At 44.2% G+C, this 21,367-nt stretch overlaps 1 protein-coding gene across 2 annotated transcripts in view; it reads left to right on the top strand.

Moving 5' to 3' along the window:
* Positions 1-53: 53 nt before the first annotated feature.
* Positions 54-21,367, top strand: part of STXBP6 (syntaxin binding protein 6) — a 314,060-nt gene continuing 292,746 nt past the window's right edge. Inside the window, exon 1 of one of the 2 annotated variants that reach the window (XM_066277618.1) lies at positions 54-460. The gene's annotated coding sequence lies outside the window, so the exon portion shown is untranslated. Of the gene's footprint in view, positions 461-605; positions 993-21,367 lie in introns of those variants that run through there. The other variant, XM_066277614.1, reaches the window with a different exon arrangement.

Raw genomic sequence — 21,367 nt, 5'->3', positions numbered from 1 at the left:
TGCACAGGCCCTTCCCACATTTCCTCACCACCTGAGCTCTGGAGCCTGTGGGTAGCGGGTGGGGGCGAGTCCGGGCGGATCCCTGGTCACCAGCCGCGGTTCTCTGCCCCGGGCCAGGGCGCTCTGGCTTGCCCACGGCGGCACTGGGCATGCTCAGAGGCGGCCGCGGGGGCAGATTTGCTTCGCAGGAGCTCGCACTCGGCGGCCGGCAGGCGCGCGGCTGCAGCGGGAGCTCCGGCGCCTGGAGTTGGAGTTGCCGGGAGTTTCCCCGCTACCCTCCCTCTCCGTGCGCGGCAGCCCGAGCTGGCGCGGGAGCCGCGAGAGGCGGCCAGCCAGCACCCGAGCCTTGTCCGGAGCCCGGAGCTCGGAGCCCCGCGCGGGGCAGCACCCGGGGAGGAGCCTCGCGGTCTGGGACGCGTGCCGCGCACTGGCACTGCCGGGACACGAGCCGGGCTGCACGGTAGGGTCGGGGCGTGGGAAGCGGGCGGGCAGGCAAAGGCCATGCCGGTGGGGGGATGCGTCTGCGGCAGCCGCAGCGATTGAGGCTCCTGGCGCTCGGTCCGATGCGGGAGGCCGGACAGCGACTCTGCCGAGGGGTCGGCGGAGTAGGCTGGCGCCCGGATAAATGCGTTCAAGTTGGCGGGGCGGCGGGATAAGGGCTGCGCGTCCCGGAGCAGCTGCTTTGTGCTTGCCGAGAGCCATTCGGGTCCCTGGTTCCCCCCAAACCTGGGACCCGGCGTGCGGGCAGGGTTGGGCAAGCTGCGGAGCGGAGCGCTTGCCTCCGAGAAAGTTGGGGATGGAGTCTTTATTTTCTCATCGTCCCCGCGGTACGATAGTGCGGAGGGCGCTGCCCGAAACGCTCAGTGTGGAAGACCTCAATGGGTCGCTGCGCCCCTGCACTGAGCTCCTCCACTCCAGGATGAAATCCATGAATCACCCAGATCTTCGCTTCCCTGGCATCTTCCAGGAAAATCCTTCCTGCCCAAACTAAGGTAGGCTCTTCGGGCGGGCACGACACCCTGCCTCTAAGGCGCTGTTAGGGCGATGCCACCTCCCTAACCTCAGACGTGGCCAAGGGCGCCGAATTCCATGTCAGCTCTTGTGGTGGTGCGCGCCTTAATGGAGCCTCACACACATGGTGGGGCAACGTGGTTGGGGTAGGTGGCCAGTCCAGTTTTTCCTCGAGCCTTTCCTCAGTTTTACAGCACTCTACCATCTGCCCCCCACCCCCACCCCGTTTATCTTTGCAGAGAGGGGACCTGGAGGAAGGGCCAGGTGTAGAGTTTTGGTGGACATACTGTTCCTTAGGAAAGGGCGCCTAGGTCGTATCTGCCTGGGGCTCCGGACCCAGAACATCATAACGAACCCTCTCTCCTTTTTATTATTTTTCCCCAGGGGCTGGTTGGGAAGTAATAGGGCCAGTGGGTCCGCTAGAATCCCCACCTCATCTCACTGATCTAAGATCGTGTTCCAGGCGACTCCAGGATCCTGGAAATGGCATTGTGTGGATTGCCAGGGTGTGGAGGATGCTGATGGTTTCTCTTGGCTCTACTTTTTTCACTTCTTGTTTTGAGTTTTGGGGTTTTGCCTGCACGCGAGTCAGAGCTGTGCTGTCATAACCCGAGGGGGTGGGGAGTGGAGGAGCTTCAGCCAGGCAGTGAGCCGTTGTTCGCCTCGCCTCTGAGGCTGCTAGTGGGAATTGGTCCAGAAATGATTATGCAGGCTAGAAATATGCCTTTCTGGGTTTTTTTTTTTCTTTTTTGGCTGAACACCTTGGCTGTTGGGTTTGTGTGTTAAGTTCTTAAAGGGGCACACACTGCTCAAGTGCTATGCTTTGGGCCTCACTAATTGTGCTGCATGTTTTTCTTTGTGCTTTTTCCTAGGGGTAATCTGCTTTGGGGCACATTTTTAGAGGTTGGAATCACCTGCTGTGGGTACATAGGTTCTAGATCCAGATAGACTTGAGGTCAAGTTGTAGCTTTACAGGGAATGACTGTGCTGACAGATAAATTTTTAGCCATTCTCAACTTCAGTTTTCTCTTCTAATGGGGATAACAGTGACTTTATCTTCCTTCACTGCATTGTTGTTCGGAGACTTAGGTGAGATAATGGAAATGGAAGGGCTGAGAAAACTTTAAAGCACTATTCTTATTACTGTACCTATGCCCATTACCCAGTTTTTTTAAAAAAATTAACCAATTATTTTAATTATAGCAAGACATCTAAGTCTTCTCCCTTCTTCCCTCTCCTTACCAAGAGATTTAGTTGCTAGAGTCTTGGAGTAGGTATTTATCTTCTTTTTTTTTCTCTCTTTCTTTAAATCCATCTCTTTTGATGCCCCAGTCGTCATATTTATATGAGGGAAGCAGCATGGTAAGATTGGGAGACTGGGGTGGGATTGTCTTCTCAATGTTTAGAGTCTCCCCGCTTTCAGACCCAGGGTTGATGAACATGTCAGAAGACCCTCGGCTGGAGCTCTGGCTCGCCCTCTAACAGTGACCTTGAACTAAGGACTCAACCCCTCACTGGGGAACTCTGTCTGTGAGGTCGAGTCCATGCTGAGCAGAGGCAGGAACAGGAGACACTGTCTCTCACACACTCAGTAAGGGTTTCGTCAGGCTTCTGACCCCTCACCCTCTGCATCTCCCCCATCATAGGGCAGTGGTTCTCAAACATGAACGTCAGAGTGACCTGGACTACACCCACAGCATCTCTGAGGTGTGGGGTCAGAGAGAGGATGAGAATGAGGTTTGTTTTGAAATGCCATTCTTTTAACCTCTTATCTGTAGAGTCTGAAATTTTAGAACCTGCCTAAAGCATTTTATATTTCCAGGACCTGTGCCACTTACTGCACAGTTTTAATAATTCCGATTCTCTTCAAACGAATCAATTTTACACATAAAAAAGATAGGATTTCCCCTCCTTTTGTTCTGTAAAGTATTTAATTTTTGGTTCCTGGGCCACTCCTGGGTAGACTGCAATGGGTGATGCTAATATTGGTAAATCTAACAACTACCCCATTTCCTTTCTGTGGGAATCTCAGACGTTTGTGGAGATGAGGTTGCATAAAGTTTCGGCAGCTTGAACTTTAAGAGTGGAGAACTTATGAGCAAGTTTGAAAAGACTTACAGAGTGGTGTCGTCTCTGAATGGACAGCTTATCCCAGCCTGGGGGGAGGTGAAGTGCACCCCATGGCGGTCCGATCTTCTGGAGGACAGTGCTGTTGGTAGTAACTAAAATGCTCTCTCATTTTCCTGGGGAAAGGAAGGCTGACTTTCAGAGGCTGTGCAGTATCCGTGCTCCTTGGTGTGATTTAGCTTATAATCAAGCACTTTTTTGGGCATAGCCCAATCTTAAGCTCTTCTTGTCCCCTAAGCTACAGTTCTCTGTTGAGAGCTGACCGTGACTTACAGTGGCCTAGTTTATGGCATTGATTTTTAGCTGCTTTCTATCAGAGGTTTCGGGATGCTGCGTGAGTCAGGAGGGCTCCTGAGATGACAGCCAAAGGCAGGAATAGTTTTATGTGGCACCCAGCTGGACGGGTGGAGGAGGAGGTCAGCACTTACACTAGGCTTGTGTTGCTGTGCCAAATGGAGTTCCAGCTGACCATCAAGCTTTATCTCAGCTTTCCATTTGTGCTTTGTTTTAGTCTTAAAATGATTAGCACTAGAGAAACCTATCAGCAAATCAGAAACCTATTCAAAAACTCAAGTGTAGCACTTAATGTTTCAGTAGACAAATATGCAAGGCCCATGCCTGTCTTCCTGACTGTAATTAGCTCTCAGTGAAGAAACAATCTTTGGGTTGTTAATCTTAAGCTTTACTAGCTAATTTAAATGGTTTTGCCTACTTAACATGAGTAGGGAACATTTCTGTTTTGAAATTCTTTCCCATAACTTGATGTTTATATTTTGGGTGTTCCCCTGCTTTTCACTGCTATGATTTTTTCCAGTGTAGGGGAGGCTTCGTTCCTTATCACTGTTGTTCACTTCTTAGCACATGATCACATGATATCTTTGCTCCCTTGGATAAGTTTGTTGTGAGACGGTCATCAGGATACTTTATTTCTCTTTGGTCATCAGGGCTGTCGTCACTGGGTCATAGACAGTCACCACCCAGCACCAGAGGGTGCTTTTAAACTAAAACTCAAGTGGTACTGTGCTTGCTTGATTCTAATATACATTTTTTCACACTTCATTATTTTCCAATTTCAGAAATCGAGATGGCTCTTAAAAGTATGAACACACTTACTGTATGGTTTCCTTTTTTCCTTTTCTGTAACCTGGTGTGTCAACAGACTGACTTCGAATTGATGGCATTCTAAAACAAAGCAAATTTGGTTCCTTACTCCAGTAGACAATATGGTTTCTACTGAGTGCTTTCCAGCTGACAGAGTTGAGTAGCAATTGAATTAGCTCAGCAGCTCCCAGAGTATGTCGGAAGAATGATGTTGGGGTATATGTTAATAGATGTGCTCTTGTAAAGGGCAAATCAATTTGGAAGCACTGCTGTTATTTTTTTCCTGTTAGAGATGCATACTATCACATCAAAGATTCTGAGAAGTACAATTAACAATATTAGCAACAGAAAACTTGGTTGTATTTATTTAATTAAGCATTCCACAGAACATGGAACGTTTTGAAGATTTGTGTGTATCTTCTAGGAGTTCATTACTGAATTGCCACATTCTAGCAGTTCTAGTAAGTTGTTTAACACCATCTGTGAATAAGGAGGTTTATCCTTAAAGTAAAGGGCATTTGTTCCATTTGGTATTAGTTGATTAATGAACTCTCTCTCTAGGTGCATACTGGTTTTTATTTAAAGTAGAGAGAAAATATTTTAAGCTGTGGTGGCAAAGAAAGTCTCCATGGAGGGGCTAGACTAACAAAATGTTGTAAATGATAGATGGCGTTTTTGTAGAGGAAAAGGGGTGTTTTAGTTTGATGGCTTAACGGAGCAGGAGTGTGAAAACTTGTCGTTGTGCCTGCGTATAAGTAAATTTTAGAACATATAAAGAAAGGACTATGCCTAGCACAGAGTGAGACATACTGAACTGTGGTGTCTAAGAATCTATTGTTAAGATCTCTTCTTGATTCTGTAAATTCACTGAAGGAGCAGATGAGTTCCAGTGACCCCAGTGAAGCTAGTTGTAGATAAACAGAAGTGGAGACACAACACTCGGGTTGAAAACAAGGAGGGATGCATGAGAAAGAATGTGTTCCTAAGTCTTTAGAGGACAGTAGTTCCAGGTACAGAAGAATTCATTAAAATGTAGGTCCAATTGAAGAAGAATGTATATTTGATGAAAGAGTGTTCTTGGAAGGACTCCACGAACAGGGGTCTCTAACTGTAGTTTCCAAAAATAGCAAGAAAATATAAATTGTACAATTCAACAATAAATGAGCAAATAACCCAATTTAAAAATGGGCTTAGGATTTAAATAGACATTGCTTCAAAGAAGATATATATACAAATGGCCAATAAACTCACGAAAAGATGCTCAACATCATTAGTCATTATGGAAATACAAATCAGAGTTACAATGAGATAACACTTCACACCCACCAGGGCGAGTGTAATAAAAAAGATATAATAACAGGTGTCAGTGAGGCTGTGAAGAAATCAGAATCCTTGTATATTACATTGTGGGTGGGAATGCAAAATGGTGTAGCCTCTTTGTAAAACAGTAGTTCCTCAAAATGTTAAACATAAGGGAACCTCATATCCAATTCCACTCCTTGGTATACACCCAAGAGAATAGGAGACATATGTGCATACAAACACTTATACACAAATGTTCATAGTACATTACTCATAAAAGCCCCAAAGTGGAAATAACCCAATTGTCCATCAACTGAAGAATGGATAAACAAAATATGGTATATCCATAGAATTCCTTGAAAATATGTGACATAAAAGACCACATATTGTGTAATTCTATTATGAAATGTCGAGACTAGGCAAATCCACAATGACAGAAGGTGAATTAGTGGTTGCCAGGGGCTGGGGAGAGGGAGGAATGGGGAATGACTGTTGGTGAGTATGCAGTTTCCTTTTTGGGGTGATGAAAATATTCTGGAATTAAATAGTGGTGACGATTGCACAACTTTGTGAATACACTAAAAACTACTGAATTGTACACTTTCAAAGGGTGAATTTTATGGTGTGTGAATATCTCAGAAAAGAAAAACAGCAAGAAGGTCGCTGTTGCTGGAGCAAAAGGAGAGAAAAAAAGAAAAAAAATAGTTCCTGACCAGGAAGTACTGTGGCGGCACAGTGTCGACCTGGGATTCTGAGGACACAGGTTCAAAACCCCGAGGTGGCCAAGTTGAGCGTGGGCTCATCCAGCTTGAGCGTGGGCCTTAGGCTTGAGGGTGGGATCATAGACACGACCCCATGGTCACTGGCTTAAGCCCAAGGTCACTGGCTCAGCTGGAGCTGCCCCTCCCCCCATCAAGGCATGTATAAGAAGCAATCAATGAACAACTGAAGTGATGCAACTAGGAGTTGATGCTTCTCATCTCTCTTCCTCCCTCCTCCCCCTCGCTTTAAAGAAAAACAAATAGTGGTGAGTGAGATCCAGGAGTACAGTATCAGTTTCAGGCCAAATTTTCTGCTCTTGGGAAAAATTACCTAGATAATTCCTTTCTGCTTATTTGTCTTTAAGTCTCTTAGGATTTTCCTGTTACTCTTATTCAAAAACCCTTACTCTGAATTAAAAGGGTTTTTTATTCTAAGTTGCTCAAAGAGTCAGTGGGATAGTTTTTATGGCAAATGGTTTGTGATCTTCAAATCAGAGTGTGTTTCTGAACTTCCCTCTGGACACTTGACTAAATTCCCTGTTTAGGCTTCCTTTCCATGATTCATCAAAGGGCAATGGGCAGTGCTGACTGGCCAACTTCTGTTTAGCTTCTCCCTTAAGATTTGACTGTGGTAGACATTTTAGTGTCATCTTCTAAGTTGTTTATGGAACTTTGTCAAGACCTTTTTTTAAAAAAAATCTCTATATAAAACAGGCTCACATGGTACTTGGCATTATACAAGCATCAATATATTATAACTGCACACAAAAAGTAGGGGATATTTTATCACTTCATATTCATTTTGTAAATATCCCCTAATTTTTGTGAGCAGTATATTTGGGTCCAAGAGTTACAATACTACATGAGGTTTAATACCACTAGAGCAGAGATTGCTGTCGCCTTGGCAGAGATATTCCTTCTGTCTAGCAGTGTGTTGCAGCTGTGCTCCTCTAACTCGGGCAGGAAGCACCTGGGAATCTTATGAAGTGCTGATTCAGGAAGCCTCGTGGAGGCTCCCACTGATGCGGCTGCTGCGGGTCCCGGGATCGCTGGGAGTGTAAGCTGATACGGTGGAGAGGAGATGGCTTCGGGGTGGGGTAGAGCTGAGTGTGAAAGGTGGCTCCACCGTTCATTTGCTGTGGGAAGTTGGGCAAGGTAATTAACATCTGAGCCACAGTTTTGTATCTTAAGATCAGAGTAAGATCCAGCTCTTAGAAAAGTGTCTGACTTGATGCCTCTAGAGTGTCAAGTATTAATTGCCTTTTTCTCCTCAGAAAGGCTACAAATTCCATCCATGGTAAGGACTAAGCAATATATAGATATGAATCAAAAAAAGACACGGGTTTTCAAGAGGTTTTGTTTTGTTGTGGGTGGGTTGGGTGCAGAGAGGAAGTAGGGGAAGTAGGATATGGATTCCAGTCTTCAGAGCAACATTAATTTGCATATTGGTTCTCAAAGTACCATAGTTTTAATAAACTCCCTATGCTAGTCTCAGCTGAGTGTGGATGATTTTGGGTCTTTGCTTTTACGCAGTTGGTTTCTGTTTGACCAGAAGGCCCTCCGAGATGCTCAGTTGTTGCTACACTTCCTTGGTGGGGTGGTCTCTGCTCATCCTTGCCTAGCTGCCTCCCCCCTCCCTAACTGTATTCTCTTCTAAGACAAGAAGTAAAGGAAGGGAAAATGCAAAACAAGGGGCTTCATTAGTAACATGGGGTAAGTTTCTGGGGATGACGTTGAAAATATTTTCTTCATTGTTGACTTCAGAAAATCTGGGCATCTCTTAGTTTACCTTCCAGGAGTCTATTAACTTTGAATAGGTTACATTGAATTAGGTTAATGGGAAGCAGCCAGAGGAACTGGGGTCCAAGTCCTGGCGCCTGTGCAGCCTGCCCTCACCGAGCCAGCACAGGTTTCCTTTGTTGCTATTTGGACCCAGTAACACTCCCTGCTGGGCTGCCTCCTGGGGCTGGTGTAGTGGGGCTCAAGCGAGTAGCATTTGTGAGGGCATTGTGGCTCTCAGAGGAGGCTGCCTCTGTAGGGTCTGCTCTGTCACCAGTCAACCGCAGCGCTGGGTTAGCCACCTCCTCCTCAACGGGGTTACACAAGGTGAGTTGTGACTCCTTAACTTCTGTTTCTGTCTCCTTTTTCCTCATTTAAAAGGAGAGGAAATGAGAGATTGGGTTTATGTTTCAATTAAATTGACAGATCCTTTTCATTTTCTTCTGGGGGGAAAACGGTTTCTAAGATTTTAACAAAACCACAAGTGCAGTTAACCAAACTAGTTTCTAGCCTTCACTGCCTAAAATTCATTGCTTTCCTAAGGATGGTGATTTCACCCTGTGAGGCCCTGCTTTGCCTTGCCCTTGACCATTTTTCTGTGGTTTGGCACAGGTGGGTCTTTATAGACTGATGAGTTTGACGATTCACTCTGTTAGGTGCCAGGGCTGAGCATTCAAACTGATGCTGTACCAACATCAAATAATCACAGACAGAGTATTAGGGTGGAAGCCTAACTCTCTAGGGTTCACTGGTACTTACTGTCCTTCCGGAAGGTGGAGGTGGGGTGTCATATGCAAGTGAGAATAGCCTGATTTGTGAGGTGAATGTGTGTGCGGTACTCTCGTCACCTTTCACAACCACTGTTGGTAACTGACTGCAGTCCGAGAGGGTATAGGTCAGCAAGCTGTTCTTTGTTTTGAGTTTGCCTAGGAATATGTCACCTCACACAGCCTATGGTGAACGCTATTGAAGAATATAATCTGCCTTGTCACTAAGGCAGCAATAGGAAGCGGCGGCTGCTGAGAGGAGCAAGCAGGTAAAGCAGGGTGGTCCTGAAATGAGTCCTTTAGTAATGAAATCCTCGTGCAACTATAATAATTAAAGAAATAAAAAACTACCTTGATGGTAGGGATTTGTTACTTATATAAAGACCTCAACACTAATAAAGTGGACATTTCAGCCAATTTCACCTCTGGGAAATGAGATTTATTTATTCATTTATTTATTTTCCAAGTGAGAGGAGGGGAGATAGAGAGACAGACTCCTGCATGTGATCCTACTGGGATCCACCCGGCAAACCCATCCAGGGCCAATGCTCTGCTCATCTGGAGCCCTGCTCACAACTGAGCTGCTTTTAGCACCTGAGGCAGAGGCTCCACAGCGCCATCCTCAGCATCTGGGCTGATGTGCTCGAATCAATCAAGCCATGGCTGTGGGAGGATAAGAGAGAGAAGGGAGAGGGGGAAAGGTGGAGAAGCAGATGGTTGCTTTTCCTGTGTGTCCTGACATGGAATCGAACCTAGGACATCCACATGCCAGGCCGATGCTCTACCACTGTGCAACCAGCCAGGGCCAAGCTTTATTCTTTTTAATTACATTTCCCCCCTGACATTGCCAACCACATACCCACTGATCTTTCTAGTGTTTGATTTCTAAAAGTTGAACGGGGAATCCTGAATTCATGTACTTTGTTTATGGACAGCCCTTGCCATCAAACCCTGCTAGACTGTGAGGTCTTCCAAAGGCAGGGATATTCATTTTTGTATCCTAAAGGCCTAGCATATAGGAGAGAGTCATAAAAATATGTTGAGCCGGATAGCTACTTTCATCTGGAATTCCCCTTCACTGTCTAGTCTACGACTTTTTCTGTCAGTGTATTATTTTTATTATCTAACATTTCCCTCAAGATTATTGTGTGCTAACATAGCACCAGGTTCTAAGCACTTTACAAATACTGATTCCTTTTATCCACACAGGTGTCAGAGGTAGATACTGTTACTTATCCCTGTTGGAAAAAAAAAATAGAGACAAAGGAAGGTCAAGTGGAGTGTGTAAGGTTCCACAGCTACCATGTAGCTGAGCTGGGAGTGGAGGCTGGGTGCTCCGGTTTCAGAGTTCCTGCTCTCACCAACAAGCTCAGCTTAGCTTAGTAGACACCCCACCTCCCTGCTTTAGGTCTCAAAAGTTCCCCATGTTTTCCTTCCCCGGCTTTCCTGAGTTATCGAGGAATGGAACCAGATGTGACTTCCCTTCTTTCCATCTCCTTTGTCCTCTGCCCCCATTCTGCCCACTTTCAAGTTCCAGAAAAATGTGACTCTGAGTTTGGACCACTAGAATAATATGTTGAGCATCACAGCTCATTCATATGGGCCCAGGCTTGGAGTGAGGCTGTTCACACAGGAGCTGTTTAGAATGAACTTGTTATTTGGGCAAGGCTGTAACCTCTAGCCCTGGCCCTCTGAGTTTGCTGGGTGACAGGCTGTGTGACTTGGGTCAGTGTCCCTCAAACCTTTATGTACATGTGAATCACCTTGCATCCTATTGAGGCACAGATTCTGATCCACTGAGTCTGAGGTGGACCGTGGAAGTCCGCATTTCTGACTGCTTCCAGGAACGACGAGGTTGGCTCAGCCCTGAAGGAGCCCTGAGTCTGTGCAAGGTCATGCTTGATATTTCAAGCACTGTCTTGCCTGAGCAGACCTAATCCCTAACCTGGGACCTGGAGCGAGACATCAGAAAGACACCTAGAGAGATACACACTAAGGAATTGCAAGTTGCATGAAGACAGGAAGAAGATTAAAGTGGAAATTGGGGTGAAACTGAGAGTAAAGGTAAAGGAAATTTGATGCTTCGAAATGAAGTCTATTTGTTGGGAAAACAGCTGTGTTAGACTTGTATGCTTGCACTTTGTATGATTAATGCTTGAGCATGTGGCAGAGCCAGTGCTTTTACTTGGGGCACATTGCTTGCCTGCCACTGTGTTGGGGGGGGGGGCGGCTGTTTGGCAAACCGTTTGCCTGCCACTGTGAGAAGTGGGTTTTTCCCTGCCTGTTTGCTGTTACGCTGTTGCAAAAATCTAATAAACAGGAATGGCCAATGTTTCCCAGCTTGGCAGTTCCTCTGCCATCTGCCCGAATCCAAATGTGAACCTGCCTGGCCTTGGCCACTGGCATTACAATTTTATTTCCAAGTGTGAGCTGAAAAGTGCTCTATTTATGATGAAAAGTTTATTATAAAGCAGCTCTAGTGATACAGCTGTGAGAATGAAAGGTATGATAACTCCTATTTGAGTGGAAATCTCATAAAGAACCTATGCTACAGGCCCCTAAAACTTTTGGAAGCAACTTCTTAAAGCTCTTCAAAATCTCCATAAGTCTCCTTCAGTTTTTCTTGCTTTCCAACTCTAGGATATGCGATAATGTCGTAGGAACCTGTACTGTATTGGAATACTAATTTATGGTTTACAGAATGTTCTCATTGTGGCTCCTTGGAGTGAGATTGTATCTCATAATTACATAGCTGTTTCTTTATACGAGAAAGTAGTGAGGCCTAGAGTGAGAATCATGGGCTCACAAGACACGGAGTTGGGGGCAGGCATGGATGAGGGAGCATGACCTGATGTCCCTCGCTCTTTATACTTGGCCTGTCTGGTTAAATAAATGATTGCCAAGGAGGGATTGCATTGGTTTGCCCTGCTTGGCTTTGCACAGGACAAGGTGTCTAGAGGATTTGCTTTTTTAAAAAAATGATGTCTTTTAAGTTCAGTATATATACAAAAACATGGATTACATGTGCGCAGTTCAGTGAATTTCCATTCCAGGAACACACCCATCCTTCAAGAAAGAGAGCCGCCAGCACCCTGGATTCTCCTCTTGTGCCTGCCCCTTCCGGTCACTTCTCCATGGTAGCCACTGTCCGGACTTCTAACACTATCCATCACTTGGCCTGGTTTTGAGTTTTATAAAAACACACTCATACTTTTGTACTCTTTTACATCTGAATTTTTTCTCTCAACATTGTAAGACTCCTCCATAGTAGCAAGCAGCATTAGCTGGACTGTATTCCGCTGCATAAGCATACCACAGTTACTGGTTAGGGCCACTTGTTCCTAGTTTTTAGCTTTATGAATGACGCTGCTGTGAACATTCATGTATATACATCCTTTTTAAAATTTATTTTTAAGTGAGAGGCAGGAAGACAGAGACAGACTCTGGCATGTGCCCTGACTGGAATCCACCTGGCAAGCCCCATACCAGGCGATGCTCTTCCTGTCTGGGGCCACTGCTCTGTTGCTTGGCAACTGAGCTATTTTAGCACCTGAGGCGGGGCCATGGAGCCATCCTCAGCATCCGGGATCATCTTTGCTTGAACCATTGGAGCCATGGCTGTGGGAAGAGGAGGAGGAGGAGAGACAGAGAGAGAGAGAGAGAGAGAGAGAGAGAGGAGAGAGAGAGAGAGAAAGAGAGGGAGAGAAAGAGAGGGAGAGGGAGAGGGAGAGAGAAGGAGAGAGATGTGGGGGGACAAGGGGAGAAGCACATGGATGCTTGTTCTGGGTGCCCTGACCGGGAATTGAACCTGGGACTTTCACACACCAGGCCAATGTTCTACCACTGAGTCAGCTGGCCAGGGCTATGTCTTTTGGTTCACATAGGTATGTTTCTGGTGTGTGTGTATCTGGGTGTAATTGCTGGTTGCTGTGATGTGAATATGTTTGGCTTTACTAAAGATAGCCAAAAGGTTTTCCAGTATGGCCTTTCCAACTTCTGTTCCCATCCAGCATGGATGAGTGTGCCATTACTCTATATAGTTTCCAATATTTAGTGTGTCATTTACATTCTGATGTTTGTACAGAGTTCTTTCATTATGGTTTTATTTTGTAACTCTCTTATGAAACCATTTGAAGCTTAGCATCTTTGCATGTGTGTATTGGCATTTGGATATCCTCTTTTGTGAAGTGCCTCTTCAAGCCTCTTGCCTGTTTTTCAGTTGTGCTGTTTGTTTTACTTTTGAAAACAAAGTGAAAGTTTCATAGAATCATCTATGAATAGCCCTTGAAATCTATAGTGATGGGGAGTCACCTGTCAGTGATACTTGATTGCATTCTCAAATGTGATTTCTGAGGAGTTCCTCTTATAGGGTCACAGGATGGGATATACAGAGGTATAAAACCCTTAACAAGGAACTTTCTGACAAGGTGGGGAGCCCCAGGGTATGTGGTCCAGAGGAATTGTGAAGTTGTGAGATCACTTGAAAGCTTAAAAGCACTTAACCTACAAATGAGCTTGCCTTTTATGGAAGTCATTCTGGAAGGTTGCAGACTGACTCCAAAAGTATTGCTGAAAACATTTTTGGAATTGCTTTGAGTACGTTGTTCTGGATGTTTTTAGCTGGTATCAGAATGCGCTTTGAGCGTATTGGATTTTGGAGAAATGGAAAAGACTTTTCAGAATCCAGTCCAGTGAATAAAGAGGGTGCTTCATGGGTGACTGAAAAACCTAAACATTATTTATAAGGCTTGCCTGTAAAGGGATGGAACTTCCTTTCTTGGGTGAACTGTGAAGACATTAACAGGGAGGAAGAAAGAACTGCAGAAAGCCCTCTTTTCCTGTTGCCTTTGAATCTTTACAGTAACCTATGAGGTACTTAGCTGTTGTGAGTATTCTACCTTATGAGAGATTTAGAAAGAGAAAGAGGGTGTGATTTAGGAGTTAAACCTAGCTCAGTCCTACCAGAGGGCCACTAGTTCCTTTCCCCACCCTCTCTCTCCTCTGACAGGTGTTAAAGGAATTACAAACCTTTTGCAGCCAGAAAAACGTGCAGATGGTGAAGGTCTGGTTTCCACCATGAGTGGGCCCTCTGCCAGCTGGGCTCTTGGCGGGAAAGGAGATCTCAGAGTCAAGCTTTAGGGCATTTGTTCTTCCCGAACACAAGTCCTGGGGCCCTATTATTTTTGGGGGAGCAATTGAGAGCTTTCTTTGTCCTGCCTGGACTCATAGTCTGACCCATAGGCCTTGCACTGCCTCTCCTTTTTTCTTCCGGGCTGGCAAACGGCCACCCAGGAAATACTCTAAGATGTGTTGATAAGTATTGTCACTGCTGGAAACTATATTCTGTGTTCTAAATAGTCTCTTTCTAAGTGAGTATTTGTATAAAATCTGACCAGTAGGGGTAGAATATTGCTGAATTACTTAATATTCATTTATTCCTGATCTTAAAAGAAAATTACCGATTAGTTTTTCTCTGAAACATAGTGGGTTAATGACTTTGGTGTCTAGGAAAGACCTTCAGAAATTATTCTTGAAGAGAATGCCCTGGAAGATTGCTTTCAGATAGGTTCTGGGCCATCCAGCTGCCCCTGAGATGTAAAGGGCCTGGGAGAGACCCGGGAATACACTTGACCATTGCCGAGGCTGTTCTCACGCTTCCTGTCTTATGGACCACCAACATGCTGGTTCTCTTCTCCTGAGATGGGAAATGTCATCTAAAAGCTGAATGCATAGAAAGCAGAAGCTACAACCTATGTTTTTGGTTGAAAGTCATAGCAAAGAAGCCTCTGGGATTCTCTTGGGACTGCACAGTAGAATGCTTTCTTCGTTTGGTGGTGTCTTTATTCTTAGCACCTTGTATCCTGCTCAGCCTTGGTTGCCAGGGCAAAAACCCTGGGTTGTGGATAACCAGATAACCAAATCATTTCCTCTACAGATTAAAATTTTATTGCATTTATATTCACAGTTTTCTCTGGATAAAATGAGGTGCTTGAGATAAAATTTGAGGACATTTTAATGAAAACTTCTCCTGATAAGATACTCACTTTCTCACCACATTTAATTTTCTATAGAGAAGATTCTAGAGCAAAAGTGAAGAGCCAGGTGTTACTAAGGAGCAGTTAGTTTTCCCCAGTGGCTGAAAACCCAAAGTGGCCACTTTACTTGTCTTCTTAGCAGATTATACTATCCTATACATATGTGCGGTTTGTACAGCTCACATTTGGACTTTGCTGGTGGACATCTGAATTTATTATTTACCTCCTGCCTAAAGAAAGACACTTATAAATAGTGCTTTGTCTTTTGAATTTTACAGGGCACTGAATAAACACAAGATATACATTGTGAAAGAAGGAGTAAAGGACCGCCCACATCCTTATTGTTTGAGTGGGAGCAGCTAATGACTAGTTCCTGGATGTGTAACTCGAATGTAGGTCATGATCCCAGCATCGTCTCTGGCAGAGCTATAGTAAACACTGTCTCCCTGTAGGTCACTGTGTTGTTATCCTACAGGTCCAAGGGTCTCAAATTCTTTTTTTTTCCTGGGAATTTTTCTATGAAACTTTTTTTTAAATAGGCCTCTTGGATTGGGAATAAGGAGCTCACTATTTGAGGCTTCCTTAATGTGATGTTAATTATACACCTGTGGTGTGCCAGTGCTAGCATCTTTTTTAATATCCATCACCACCCCAGTTGAAATTGCACTGTCCACCTGCTGGCGAAAGCTCATATGCATCATAGAATGAAAACAAGCAGAAACAAGCCAGCCAGGGATAGAGAGGTCAAGCACAAGTGTTGTAAGGGGACATCAGCTGAACACTGGCAACATTAGAAATGTCTACAGCTGTAGAGAATTTTTTATAAAAGTTTATTTGCATGAAACTGACAACAGTTGCTAGGGAACAGGGTCTAAAATGCTCCCTGCTAACACCTTTTTGTAGGTCTTTCAAGTCTGTTAAGTAGGTGTTGTTATTCTCCCCGTTTTACAGAAATCAGGGTGCAGACAAGTTGTCCCTTGTGTTCTCAGGGTCCACAGCACATCACTGTGACTCTGCGCCAGGCTCTTGACTGCCACAACGTGTTGTACTGAGACAGTGACCGGAGAGTCTGGGCAGCACCTGGGACTACCCCTGCGACACTCAGTATGGGGAAGAGGGGAGTTCAGACAGTTATCAGTAGGAAGTGGACCACTGTGGGCAGCCCCTGCAATTTAAATGTGCTCCATTTAGGTAAGGAGTGGGGAGATTCATGGTCATAGATTTTGAGAAGAAATGAATTTTGAAGGAGGAAAGAGATGTCTAGTGATATTTTAAAAAGAGAGAAAATACAGTGTGTCCGTAAAGTCATGGTGCACTTTTGACTGGTCACAGGAAAGCAACAAAAGATGATAGAAATGTGAAATCTGCACCAAAGAAAAGGAAAACCCTCCCAGTTTCTGTAGGATGATGTGGCAGCATGTGCGCATACGCAGATGATGACGTAACACCATGTATACAGCAGAGCAGCCCACCGCCATGCCGGTGGAGATGTGGACGGTACAGAGGAAAGTTCAGTGTGTTCTGTGGCTCCCTAAATTCGAATCCGTGACCAAAGTGCAACGTGAATATTAGCGCGTTTATAATGAAGCGCCACCACATAGGAATAACATTACTCAGTGGGATAAGCAGTTGAAGGAAACCGGCAGTTTGGTGGAGAAACCCTGTTCTGGTAGGCCATCAGTCAGTGACAAGTCTATAGAGGCTATACGGGATAGCTACCAAAGGAGCCCTAAAAAATCCGTGCGTGAGCCCACATCAAACTGCACTGAATAGGTATGAAACTGGGAGAAATTTCTTTTTATTTGGTGCAGATTTCACATTTCTATCGTCTTTTGTTGCTTTCCTGTGACTGGTCAAAAGTGCACCATGACTTTATGGACAAATTTAGTCACCATTTAAGGGTGCTGACCTACATCCTAAAAAGGCTTCCATAGAAGTGATGTGGTATTTGTCAGGGGGTTCCTAAGAGCAGTTTTTATTCATTCATTCATTCATTCATTTATTTTTTAGAGGAAGGGAGAGATAGAAGCATCTATAATATTTGTCATTCCATCCACTGATTGGCTCTTATATGTGCCCCGACCAGGGATCGAGCCTGCAATCTTAGCACATTGAGACAGTGCTCCAACCAACTGAGCTACCCAGCCAGGGCTTCTTAAGAGCAGTTTTACTTGGAACAACTGTTTCAGTAGGTTTGTGAGTTTTATCAGTCCTTCCTTACCTCATTTCTATTGAAGACGAACAGACGAGGCCAAACTCCTAGTACATAGAGCCCCACTTCTTTACTTGTTTGTTTCATCTCTGGGCTTGGAAGAAGAGAAGGGACAGGTACAGATATTCTAGTTCCCCTTTCCTTCCTCACATGGGCACCATGTCACACTGCTTCGCTGGGGTGAAGAGACCTGGAGAAATTCCCAGGAAAGGCAAGAAGTCTGGTTTAAAATCCTGCAGGGGCCATATATCTGCATTTTATCAGGGCAGCTTTCCACTTTGCTATGTATTGATCTTCTCTGTGTCTTCATCCATTCAACAGAAGTGACTATGTAACCAGTTACCATGTGGAGCAAAACCAGACAAGGTTTCTGCTTTCATAGAATTAAAAATTGTACACAAAAATAATTGTATAAAATGTTAAATGACAAGTATTCTAAGTGCTTATGGGAGAGGTAAATATTTGAGGGGATTTGGCTTAGTTAAGGAAATCGGGGCAGTCTTCTTAAGGAAGTGATGATGATCAGCAATCTGATGAGTATGAGTTAAAGAGGGAGGGGATGGTATTATAAAAGTGACAGAATGTGCAAAGTCCCTGTGGTGGAAGGAGCCATCATATGACTAAGGGACAGAAGAAGGCCCCTGTAACTGAGAATGTAGGATAAAGGGTATGAGACAGTCTTTTCCTAAGAGTCTTGAGAGCTTCTAAGCATGGGTTTGTAGATTGACAAGATACCACTTTGTTTGCAGTAAAGAAAATAGATGAATGGATTTCAGGGTTCCAAGAGGAGATGTGAGTGGACTAGTATAGAAGTTTTTGCAGTAGTATAGCAAGAAATGATAGTCACCTGACCAAGGAGATAAAGATGGAGAGAGAGGTGATGTTTAGAAAAATAGGTGATATGACTTGACATGGTGATGGCTTGGGAGTATAGGGGGAGAAAGGTGAAGATCAGGGGCTACTCCTTGGTTTTAGCTTACACAATTAAATGATGGTGGTGCCGTTCTGTCGATATTGTCATGTCTTGCCAAGTGGACTCTAGGCTGTGTGATAGTGAGATAGATATATATATATATATGTGTGTGTGTATATATATATATATAAATATAATTTTATTGATTTTAGAGGCAAGAATGAGAGAGAGAAAGAGAACACAAAGGGGAGGAGTGGGAAACATCAACTCATAGTAGCTGCTTCTCATTTGTGCTTTGACCGGTCAAGCCCAGAGTTTCAAACTGGCAACCACAGCATTCCAGATCAATGCTTTATCCACCTTGTCACCAGAGGTCAGGAGATATTTTTCTAATTTAATTTTGAATCCTCACAGTGTAACCTAGATAGTAGGTTCTCAGCTTTTGTTTACTGTATTATTTGACTAGGAGGAATTTCTTTAGAATGAAGGCATGTGTGCTTGGTTTGAAGCAGCAGCTTGTGTACCACTTAATGATATTGGGGCAAGAGAAAAGTCCCATAGTTGCAGTAGAACCCCAGAGGCATTTAGCCATGTAGAGATATGCCTCCAGGCCCTGGCTGTTTGGCTCAGTGGTAAAGCGTCAGTCCAGTGTGTAGAAGTTCTGGGTTTGATTCCTTGTCAGGGCACACAGGAGAAGCCACTATCTGCTTTCCCTCCCCTTCCCCCTTCTTTCTTTCTCTTCCTCTCCTGCAGCCATGACTCAAATGGTTCAAGCAAGTTGGCCCTGGACGCAGAGGATGGCTCTATGGCCTCCTCTCAGGCACTAGAATAGCTCAGTTGCTGAGCAACAGAGTAGCAGCCTCACATTAGCAGAGTCACCTGGTAGTGGGCTTGCCAGGTGGATCCCGGTTGGGGTGCATATGGGCGTCTGTCTCACTGCCTCCCTACCTGTCACTTAAACAAACAAGCAAACAAACAAATAAATAAATAAAAAAGAGAGATATGCTTTCAATTTTCAAGAAGCATTTCTAGTAATTTTGAACCTCTAGACACTTGGACATCTATGTTGTTTTCATTTATGCTAGACTCAACTGCAAGGTGAGGCTATTAGCACCAAACTTTTGGGGTGGCCATGAGGATTATATCTGATAACGTTGTGAAATATAGAGGTTTTTACACTAATTGAAGGAATGTATTCATCTGTACTTTCTTTTCCCTTAAGGTCCTCCCCACCACTAGTGGGTGCTATTGCCTGTAGGGCACCAGGTGTGTGATGACAGTTGACTCTTAATAGATGATGTGTCTCTCTTGGATAGTTGCTCATGCTTAGGTAAAAAATGCCTGTGTTTATTTTTTCACCCAGTTCTTCTGGAAAATGAGTGGTCAGTGGGTGAGTTTTTGGTTGATAAGATTCTGTTTAGTGTTCTGAAGACTGAGGGAGAGATGAGTGTAAGTCAGATCTGGTTTTTTTTTTGTGTGTGTGTGTGTGCTGGAGTGTTCAAGGCAAGTCACAACCTCAGGACTGAGAGAGTACATGGAGGACAAATCATTTCTTTTTTTTTTTCTTTTTTTTTTTTTGTATTTTTCTGAAGCTGGAAATGGGGAGAGACAGTCAGACAGACTTCCACATGCGCCCGGCCAGAATCCACCCGGCACACCCACCAGGGGGCGATGCTCTGCCCATCTGGGGTGTCACTCTGTTGCGACCAGAGCCACTCGAGCGCCTGGGGCAGAGGCCAAGGAGCCATCCCCAGCGACCGGGCCATCTTTGCTCCAATGGAGCCTTGGCTGCGGGAGGGGAAGAGAGAGACAGAGAGGAAGGAGAGGGGGAGGGGTGGAGAAGCAGATGGGCGCTTCTCCTGTGTGCCCTGACCGGGAATCGAACCCGGGATTTCTGCACGCCAGGCCAACGCTCACCACTGAGCAAACCGGCCAGGGCCAGGACAAATCATTTCTTAACCTCCACCTTTAGTGTAAATTCATGTAAATGATGGTGGTTATCACTGCCAAACTTCTCGGAGGCGGAACAAAAGATAGTTCTGGTGTGGTAGTTGTCTTTGGGACCAGTGCTCCAACAGTGTTTCTCCTCACAGAATAGAATGCTTTCATTGTGTTGGTGAACTTGTTCAAAATAATTTGCCTTTAGTTGATCTGTTTTCTCTATTGTCTTTAGGTTGTATGTTTCAAGCCTCTTTATTTTTTCCATCTCTGTTATCTCTGTCATTTTAAACATTCTGGAACATTAGTGTATGTCTTTCTGTCTTTACCACTGTAGTTTTTCTGTTTTTTACATTTTCACCTTTTCTGGGAACTACATGGTACCATTGTTTATTTTATTCTTTAGTTGGAAAAGGCCTTAGTTACATAATTAACCCTTTTGTCTTCCATGTACTTTCTATGTACTCCATTTTATACATAAAGAAACTGAGGCCATACTGTTTTACCATGAAACAGTCGTAAACCTAGGACTCTTATGATCTTTTGATTCCTTAGCTCATGGTGATTTTCTAGAACTTTAAAATATGTCTGAAGTTACTTATTTTAAAATTTAACTTTCCATTTAAAGTTATTCTCTCCTGGAAGTTGTTCCCTTGATTTATGTTAAGTAAACTTTAATTGGTTCAGCACAAGAGGAGAACCAAGCAATGACTTTGTCTTGTTGTGAAATTATTATAAAAGTCTGTAGCTCCAGAAATAATTCTTACTGACTTTAGCAATATTATTTGTATGTATGAATAAATAATTTTGAAGTGTATCAATATTTTATGTCTGATCTGGCCAAATTCTCACTGGAAGGATTATATTTGTGTTGAAACACACTATCCTTTCTTTGTCATCTTGGTGTTTTTGAGGGGTGGATCTTTGGATGCATAGTTTTTCACTCTACATTTGCATAGGGAAGCAGAATACGTCTAGTTTTCTTATAGGGTATCAGAAAATTCTCATAAGGAAGTTCTCATAAATCCACTTAATTAAAAATAAAGAACATGCTATATAGCAACAGGATTTTGTTCTTTCTTTTAAAGAAGAAATGGAGGTCCATGAATCAGATGAAGACAGGTTATATCAATTTCAGACAGCATGGGGATTACTGCTTTAAAAGCACACCAAGAATGGATAAGAAACCAGCAACTCTGTCAGTCTTTATTGTGCCCTGGTGTTTAGATGAATATTGAAGCTCTCTTTAACTGATGATCTATGATCTAGCTATTTCCTTTTACAAGCTGTGTACTTAAAATCAGTTCTTCTATTTCCCTGCCCAGCCCAGGATGCATTTTTTTCTGTGCTGCCTTCAGAATGAAGAGCCCTTGATAGGACAGTCTTCTCTTTTACTCAGGTCTTAGAGTCGTGATTAATTG

The sequence above is a fragment of the Saccopteryx bilineata genome, chromosome 4 (assembly GCF_036850765.1).
Source record: "Saccopteryx bilineata isolate mSacBil1 chromosome 4, mSacBil1_pri_phased_curated, whole genome shotgun sequence".
NCBI lineage: Eukaryota > Metazoa > Chordata > Mammalia > Chiroptera > Emballonuridae > Saccopteryx > Saccopteryx bilineata.
Note: the sequence above shows the minus strand (reverse complement) of the source record. Positions and strands in the feature narration are given on the sequence as shown.